This window comes from Microcebus murinus, chromosome 11 (assembly GCF_040939455.1).
Source record: "Microcebus murinus isolate Inina chromosome 11, M.murinus_Inina_mat1.0, whole genome shotgun sequence".
In the NCBI taxonomy this organism is placed as follows: domain Eukaryota; kingdom Metazoa; phylum Chordata; class Mammalia; order Primates; family Cheirogaleidae; genus Microcebus; species Microcebus murinus.
Window position 1 is genome coordinate 58,024,071 of NC_134114.1, and position 9,566 is coordinate 58,033,636.

The 9,566-nt window shown below is 40.9% G+C and overlaps 1 pseudogene; it reads left to right on the forward strand.

Moving 5' to 3' along the window:
* The first annotated feature begins 1,247 nt into the window (after positions 1-1,247).
* On the forward strand, positions 1,248-2,735 carry LOC105872632 (dnaJ homolog subfamily A member 1 pseudogene; annotated as a pseudogene).
* The last annotated feature ends 6,831 nt before the right edge of the window (positions 2,736-9,566 follow it).

Consider the following 9,566-nt stretch of genomic DNA (forward strand, 5'->3'; position numbering starts at 1 on the left):
GGTCATGAATCAAGTTTCCATATATGCATAGGCCTATTTAGTGGGCCCTTTATTACATTCTATTCATATATATTGTCTATCCCTGCACCTATATACACTATTTTAAATTCTATAGCTTTTGAATACTTTTGAATAAGGCTTGATAGATATCATTTTCTTTTATTTTCTTTCTTTATTTTTTTTGAGACAGAGTCTCACTGTTGCCTGGACTAGAATGCTGTGGTATCAGCCTAGCTAGCTCACAGCAACCTCGAACTCCTGGACTCAAGCGATCCTCCTGCCTCAGGCTCGCACTACCACATGTGGTTAATTTTTCTATTTTTAGTAGAGAGGGCCTCTCCCTCTTGCTCAGGCTGGTCTCGAACCCCCGAGCTCAAATGATCCGCCCACCTCAGCCTCCCAGAGTGCTACCATAACAGGATTGAACCACCGTACTCAGCCTGTGGTAGCTTCCTAGGGGTCTCCTTTCTTACCTCCCCCTTCACACTACTATATTAATTGATTCTGAGATAAACCACGCCCTTCCTACATGCTAATCCTTCTGAAATCCGGATGCAGGTTTCCATCTGTATTGGCCAAGTAGCAGTCTTGCCATAGCTGTATTTGACTGACACCTTCTGGTAACAGCAAGAAAGTTCCAGCATCAAAACTTGAAAAATAGCTGGTGTCAGTGACTTAGAAGAAAACCCCTGAGAGGAGAGTGGAGCAGTGTTTGGGGAAGTGCTGCTTCACCAGTGCTCTTGATGCCCCTAAAACAATGCTGTAAGGGACAAAAGGTTATCGACTCTGAGGTGAGGTGTGAGCCACTCTGGCTGCAAAGACAGCTTAAACATACTTTAACCTATTTATTTACAAGGTTAAAAAATGTGTCTGAGTGTTTTAAAGATCTTTCAAGGCCGGGCCCGGTGGCTCACGCCTGTAATCCTAGCACTCTGGGAGGCTGAGGCAGGCAGATTGCTCAAGGTCCAGAGTTCGAAGCCAGCCTGAGCAAGAGCAAGACCCCCGTCTCTACTATAAAAATAGAAAGAAATTAATTGGCCAACTAATATATATATAGAAAAAAATTAGCCGGACATGGTGGCACATGCCTGTAGTCCCAGCTACTCGGGAGGCTGAGGCAGCAGGATCGCTTGAACCCAGGAGATTGAGGTTGCTGTGAGCTAGGCTGACGCCACGGCACTCACTCTAGCCTGGGCAACAAAGCGAGACTCTGTCTCAAAAAAAAAAAAAAAAAAAAAAAAATAGGCAGAACTTTCCAGAACGCTCGGTGAGAGGTGGAGGAGCAGCAGCTGCCCAAGCTGCGCACGGCTACGCGCTCCTTCCCGCTCCTCCACGTCGGCCTCAGCCCGCTCACCGGCTGTAGAAAATGGTGAAAGAAACCACTTACTATGATGTTTTGGGGGTCAAACCCAATGCCACTCATGAAGAGTTGAAAAAGGCTTATAGGAAACTGGCCTTGAAGTACCACCCTGATAAGAGGCCAAATGAAGGAGAGAAGTTTAAACAGATTTCTCAAGCTTACGAAGTTCTCTCTGATGCAAAGAAAAGAGAACTATATGACAAAGGAGGAGAACAGGCAATTAAAGAGGGTGGAGCAGGTGGCGGTTTTGGCTCCCCCATGGACATCTTTGATATGTTTTTTGGAGGAGGAGGAAGGATGCAAAGAGAAAGGAGAGGTAAAAATGTTGTACATCAGCTCTCAGTAACCTTAGAAGATTTATATAATGGTGCAACAAGAAAACTGGCTCTGCAAAAGAATGTGATTTGTGACAAATGTGAAGGCCGAGGTGGTAAGAAAGGAGCAGTAGAGTGCTGTCCCAATTGCTGAGGTACTGGAATGCAAATAAGAATTCATCAGATAGGACCTGGAATGGTCCAGCAAATTCAATTAGTGTGCATGGAGTGCCAGGGCCATGGGGAACGGATCAGTCCTAAAGACAGATGTAAAAGCTGCAATGGAAGGAAGATAGTTCGAGAAAATAAGATTCTAGAAGTTCATATTGACAAAGGCATGAAAGATGGCCAGAAGATAACATTCCATGGTGAAGGAGACCAAGAACCAGGACTAGAGCCAGGAGATATTATCATTGTGTTAGATCAGAAGGACCATGCTGTTTTTACTCGACGAGGAGAAGACCTTTTCATGTGTATGGACATACAGCTGGTTGAAGCATTATGTGGCTTCCAGAAGCCAATATCTACTCTTGACAACCGAACCATAGTCATCACCTCTCATCCAGGTCAGATTGTCAAGCATGGAGATATCAAGTGTGTGCTAAATGAAGGCATGCCAATTTATCGTAGACCATATGAAAAGGGTCGCCTAATCATCGAATTTAAGGTAAATTTTCCTGAAAATGGCTTTCTTTCTCCTGATAAACTGTCTTTGCTGGAAAAACTCCTACCTGAGAGGAAGGAAGTAGAAGAGACTGATGAAATGGATCAAGTAGAACTAGTGGACTTTGATCCAAATCAAGAGAGACGGCGCCATTACAATGGAGAAGCATATGAGGATGATGAACATCATCCCAGAGGTGGTGTTCAGTGTCAAACCTCTTAATGAGGCCAGTGAATGAGACTCACTGCTGACATTTTATATGCAGTAGTGAAATGAGTGAAGGACTATAATCATAATACGCTCACTACTTACTATTGTTTTTCTTATAATATTCAACTATAGTAGTGTTTTAAAAGTTAAACAAATAAACGCAAATATAAAAGCTGACTTTGCCCTGTATGTATGATGACTTCAGTGTGCAAGGTGAAATTTAATACCTGTAAAAATTACTTTAAGAAAAAGTTCCCCTAGCATTTATTAGGCTAAACCTTGTAATTGATTTCAGCTATGTATGTGGACAAGCTTAGACTGAAATGCTAGGTGTATGTACTGGCTTCATTGTGACCCTTCATTGTTAAGCTATGAAATTAAAACTCTGTATTTAACTGGCAATCAGAAAAAGAAAACTTAAATTTGTAGACACGTGTTGGTCTGTATAGTTAATTTGTATTAGGTGGGATTCATTGTGATGCCTCTGAATTTATTTTGCCTCAGCTGTTACTTGAAGATGGCATACTACATAATCTAGCCCATGGTATCAGTGATAGAAAAGATGCCTTTCAAAAGAAGGGGTTTATCATAATATGCTGCTTCTTGAGGGCTTGCACTTCTAGAGTTGCATTCCCTCTGTGCCATCCATATATAATATATCCATATATATGTAACTTGACCAGTCTTGGTTATTTTTTCCCTCTTCTCTTTGGACCATGATAAGCCCCCCTGAGTAGTAACTTCCAAAAGTGGATAATTTAGAAGTTGAAGAAGAGACCTTTACATGGAGAGGTAATTTGCATGCATAATATAGGAAGGTCTTCTTTAGGTATGTTACAGGCTTACTTTAAACCATTTGACTTATGCTCCAAAGTAACTGTAATTCAATGTTGGTAGTATAGCAAACAATGAATAGCTTTAATTGTATGTTTAAAAGTCTCATTGATGTGTTCACATGCTTAAATCTGGGTATCAGAATATAAACAGTTCTTGAAATGTATGAATGTCTCTTTAATATACTGGTTACAAACCATTTCCAATGTGTGTCACTACAGGCTTTTTTTTCACCCCACCCCACCCCCCTCAGACAATCAAAGAATTGGCCCTTTCACCTAATTAAGATACATAACTTCTCATTTTAACTAGTTTTGGTTTTTGGGTTTTTTTTTTTATTTCAGCGTATTATGGGGGTCTCATTTTAACTAGTTAAAACAAGTAATACAAAGAAGTACTATTGAACTATAGTTAAATGTTTAATATTAACCAGGGTGAGGAGTAAAGGTGGAAGACTGGGTAATGAGCCAAGGAAAGGGGGCTTAGAAAACTTTGCAAACATTGCAGTAATAATACAAGAGGACTTTTTACCTATATAGTCTGTCTGGTTCTGCTGCAGTCAAGAAGCTTAAACATTTCCAAGCTTGCAAGTGGGCTGTATCTTAAGTTTGCCTCAGAGAGAGAACACTTGAGTTTAAAAAACGAGAAACTAAAATTGGTGTAAGAAATTGTTCCCAAGCCTTGTATTTCTTGTCACAGTGACATTCATAGTTGACAATTTCTTCCTCTCCTGTTATCACTGGACTGTTTTAGTTTGTGCCAGACAGCTACCCCAATGTTTTGTGAATGTGAAGCAGATGTTCCAAAAAGTATAATTGATCAAAAGTGTTCAAGATAATGCTTGTGACAGATTTTAATTTTCACTGGGTTTATTTACTAATTCTAAAAATTTCTACAATGTACGTACATTATAATGCATTTAAGAATGTTTTTTATTTATTTATTTTTTTTTTAGTTTTTGACTATTTTTTTTTCTTTTCTTTTTTTTTTTTATTTTGGTATATTATGGGGGTACAGATTTTAAGGTTTCAATAAATGCCCATTTCCCCCCCTCCCCCCAAAAGTCTGTCTCCATCATGACCATCCCCCAGATGGTGCACATCTCACTCACTATGTATGTATATACCCGCCCCCCTCCCCTAAGAATGTTTTTTAAAGGACATTCAAAAATTTTTACAGATAACCCCTATATGAAGGGCTTGAGCATCCTCAGATTTTGGTATCCAAGGAAGGTCCTGGAACCAACCATGGATATAGGATCTAGGAAAATTCATTGAGGCAGAAAGTGTAGAGGATATCAAAGCAGTGGAGCCAGGGGGGAGGTGGAAAGGGAAGTTAATTCATGTTTATAAGGTTTCTGTTTGGGGGCCAGGTGCAGTGTCTCACGCCTGTAATCCTAGCACTCTGGGAGGCCGAGGTGGGAGAATTGCTCAAGGTCAGGAGTTCGAGACCAGCCCAAGCAAGAGCGAGACTCCCGTTTCTACTAAATTAGCTAGGCGTGGTGGCACATGCCTATAGTCCCAGCTACTTGGGAGGCTGAGGCAGAAGGATTGCTTGAGCCCAGGAGTTTGAGGTTGCTGTGAGCTAGGCTGATGCCATGGCACTCTAGCCAGGGCAACAGAGTGAGACTGTTTCAAAAAAGTTTCTGTTGGGGTGATGAAGTTTAGGAAATAGTCATGATGGTTGCACAACATTATAAATAATGTCACTAAAGTGTACACATTGTTAAAACAGGAAATTTTGTTACATGTTTTTACCACAATAAAAAATCCTAAGGACACTAAAAAAATAATAAATAAAAAATAAAAATAAATAAACAAAGATCTTTCAATAAGTATAACATTGCTAAGTGATAAGAGAGCATTATCATAAGTCTAATTAGCAGTGTTTTTCTTCCTTATGGGCCCATAAAATGATGGTACATCTGTAATTAACGGGGTTGGATTCCATTAACTACAGTAGTGCCTCTTGTACTTTATACAAGAAAGACATTCCCCTCAGCCACTCAGCATCTTTATGGTTCAGCGCCCTGTCCTGGGTTGTAAACGCCTCCAGGGAAGTCTCTGTTAGTGATTAATCCAGGTATATAAACCTATAAAAGCTTTCTGTCATTCCCAGACATGTGTTTCTACAAGTGAAGTGTTGCATCAAAATTGGGAGTCTTTAGCTTTTGGGGGAGGATGTAGTGGATCAGATACGCTGTGGTTTGGATATTGGGAGCGATGACAGTTTTCTACTTTCTGTCCCCTGACTCTTGAGAGCCATGGGTTACCCTCCAGGGAGATTTGAGTGAGAGGAAAGCAAAAAGCATTGGTAAAAATATTGGATGCCGAATGGTTTTCCCCCCTACATACATAAACACAAGACATTGTGTTTATGGGAGAGCAAAGCACCCTGAGCTCTGCATCTGCACAACATAGTGACACTGCTTCTTCCAATGGAGCTGCCATATTTGCCAGGACTACTAGAGTCTCAATAGATGTAATAAAACCCACAGCTAAATTTTCCAAAAGTGACTTCTTTTGGATTTGGAGACATTATTTAATAAAACAATTAAAACACCCTTTATCAAAGTATCTCATAAAACACTAGTTCCAATTATAGTCAATCCTCATCTTATTTCTTCCTAAAAATGTTTAATATTTTTCTATCTCCTATTAATACAAATTAAAATTATATGCTAGCTGGGGGAACTATTAGTTATTTTACACACACATACATATATTATTGTCATTTTTTTCCTTAAAAATATATGAAAAACTTTGATCACAATGGGTTTTTTTTGTTTGTTTTTTTTTTTTTTTCTTTTGAGACAGAGTCTCACTTTTTGTTGCCCAGGCTAGAGTGAGTGCCATGGCGTCAGCCTAGCTCACAGCAACCTCAAACTCCTGGGCTCAAGCGATCCTCCTGCCTCAGCCTCCCGAGTAGCTGGGACTACAGGCATGCACCACCATGCCCGGCTAATTTTTTGTATATATACTTTTAGTTGGTCAATTAATTTCTTTCTATTTTTTTAGTAGAGACGGGGTCTCGCTCAGGCTGGTTTCGAACTCCTGACCTTGAGCAATCCGCCCGCCTCAGCCTCCCAGAGTGCTAGGATTACAGGCGTGAGCCACCGCGCCCGGCCTGTTTTTTTTTTTTTGAGACAGAGTCTTGCTCTGTTGTCTGGGCTAGAGTGCCGTGGCGTCAGATCATAATGGCTAATGGAATTAATGGTGCTATTTCTGAAAATTTTATGTCTTTTATTTAATTATTTCCAAAAGCTAACACCAGAATTCAATGCACATACTCATTTACTGAACAAATACTGTGTCTTTTAAAAATCATTTTGTCCTTTCATAAATAACTGATAATTTTAGCTGTGTATTACACTATATTATTGCAAATAAAATAATAAGAAATGGCATATAGATTTATTGTTGTTCCTGTAGTTTTATATAAAAATAGATTAATTATGAGTACTGTGTTATTATAGTATTATTCTGACTGCTTTTAGTAAACTATCTTTACAAATGCATTTTGAGTTGCTTTGTTTTGTTTTGTTTTCTTGAGACAGGATCTCTCTCTGAAGCCTGGACTAAAGGGCAGTGGTGTCATCAGAGCTCCCTGCAACCTCAAGTGCCTGGGCTCAAGTGGTCCTCCTGCCTCAGCCTCCAAGTATCATAACTGGGACTATAGGCTTGCACCACCACACCTGGCTAATTTTTTTTTTTTTATGTAGAGATGGGGTCTTACTATGGTGCCCAGGCTGGTCTCTAACTCCTGGTATCAAGTGATCCTCCCACCTCAGCCTCCCAAAGTACTAGGCTTACAGGTGTAAGCCACTATGCCCAGCCTGGCTTAATCTTTAACAAGGAGGACTATCTTATACGGTGGACATTTTATATAAATTAAATGAGTAAATGTGTAGTTTTATGATTTTAACAAATAGTATGAGAGAACATAAAAGCATTTTATCAAAGTATGTTGCATTAGCAAAGTATATTAAAATTTTAAAATTTAGGCCAGGCACCATAGCTCACGCCTGTAATCCTGGCACTCTGGGAGGCCAAGGCAGGAGGATCATTGAGGTCAGGAGTTTGAGCAAAGCAAGACCTACTAAAAATAGAAAAGATTAGCTGTGCATGGTAGCACCCGCCTGTTGTCCCAGCTACAGAGGCTGAGGCAGGAAGATCGCTTGAGCCCAGGAGTTTGAGGTTGCTGTGAGCTAGGCTGATTCCACAACACTCTAGCCTGGGCAACAGAGCAAGACTCTGTCTCAAAAAAATAATTAAAATTTAGTATTAGGTTGACACAAAGTATTTGCGATTTCAGACCGTGAATTTTAAATCATTGTAACTAGGCTCAAACATGTCTTTATTAATCAAATAGGAACCATCACAATCGACACGTGTTTGCCAACAAGAAATAAGTTTGTTTATTCCTGTAGCATAAAAATCTGTACTTGAGATTCCACAAACTCTTGGAAAGCATTTTTTGCATCCTGCTGGTTGTGGAAGCATTTTCCCTGCAAAAAGTTGTGGAGATGCTTGAAGAAGTGGTAGTCGGTTGGCGAGAGGTCAGGTGAATATGGTAGACAAGGCCAAACTTCATAGCTCAATTCATTCAACTTTGGGAGCGTTGGTTGTGCAACATGCGGTCAGGCATTGTTGTGGAAAAGAACTGGGTCCTTTCTGTTTACTAATGCCATCTGCAGGCGTTGCTGTTTTTGGTGCATCTCATCGATTTGCTGAGCATACTTATCGGATGTAATGGTTTCACTGCGATTCAGAAAGCCATAGTGGATGGGACCGGCAGCAGACCACCAAACAGTGACCATGACCTTTTTTGGCTCAAGTTTGGCTTTGGGAAGTGCTTTGGAGCTTCCTCTCCAAAGTTCAACCACTGAGCTAGTCGTCACCAGTTGTCCTATATAATCCACTTTTCCTCGCACGTCACAATCGGATCGAGAAATGGTTTGTTGTTGTGTACAAGAAGAAGACAACCTTCCAAAACAATGATTTTTTTGATTTTCGGTCAGCTCAGGAGGCACCCGCTCATCTAGCGTTTTCACCTTTCCAATTTGCTTCAAATGCCGAATGACAGACCGTAGAATGGTCAACACATTGAGTTCTTCGGCAGCTTCTCATGTAGTTGTAAGAGGATCAGCTTTGATGACTGCTCTCAATTGGCCGTGTTAAACTTCCGACGGCTGGCCACTGCGCTCCCCATCTTCAGGGTCTCGTCTCCTTTGCTAAGCTTTTTGAACCCCTGTACGTTCATTAGCAGTTCCTGGGCCAAATGTGTTGTTGATGTTGCAAGTTGTCTCCCCTGCTTTATGACTCATTTTAAACTCAAATAAGAAAATCACTCGAATTTGCTTTTTTTTTTTTTTTTTTGAGACAGAGTCTCGCTTTGTTGCCCAGGCTAGAGTGAGAGCCATGGTGTCAGCCTAGCTCACAGCAACCTCAAACTCCTGGGCTCAAGCCATCCTGCTGCCTCAGCCTCCCGAGTAGCTGGGACTACAGGCATGTGCCACCATGTCCAGCTAATTTTTTCTATATGTATTAGTTGGCCAATTAATTTCTTTCTATTTATAGTAGAGTCAGGGTCTCACTCTTGCTCAGGCTGGTTTCAAACTCCTGACCTCGAGCAATCTGCCCGCCTCGGCCTCCCAGAGAGCTAGGATTATAGGCGTGAGCCACCCTGCCAGGCCGAATTTGCTTTTTGTCTAACATCATTGCCATAGTCTAAAATAAATACAAAGTAAACAGCAAGTAACAAGTCATTAGCAAAAATACATACAGCGAGAAATGCACATTAAAATGATGTATAACATAACCACATTTAAGAATGCATTCCACCCCCTCGTGGCCAAAGGAATATTCTAGGGCAAAGTTGCCTGCCAGGAGGAGGGAGGTCAGACATGCCTTATCATGCCCCCCTCCCTTCTTGGAAACTTCCTTTGTAACCCATTAACAGGCCTAAGGGTATTCAGGACAAACCTGCAGGCCCTCAATATGCAACAAATGGTGGCTTATCTCTGGTAAACAGTTTATGTTAAAACATTCCAGGTCTTTAGACAAAGCTTCATGTCTTTAGCCAATTACAATCTAAAGAATCTTTAAACCCACCTATAACCTGTAAGCCCCCCCCCTTCGAGATGGCCCTCCTTTTTGGGCCAAACCAATGTATGCCTCCCACA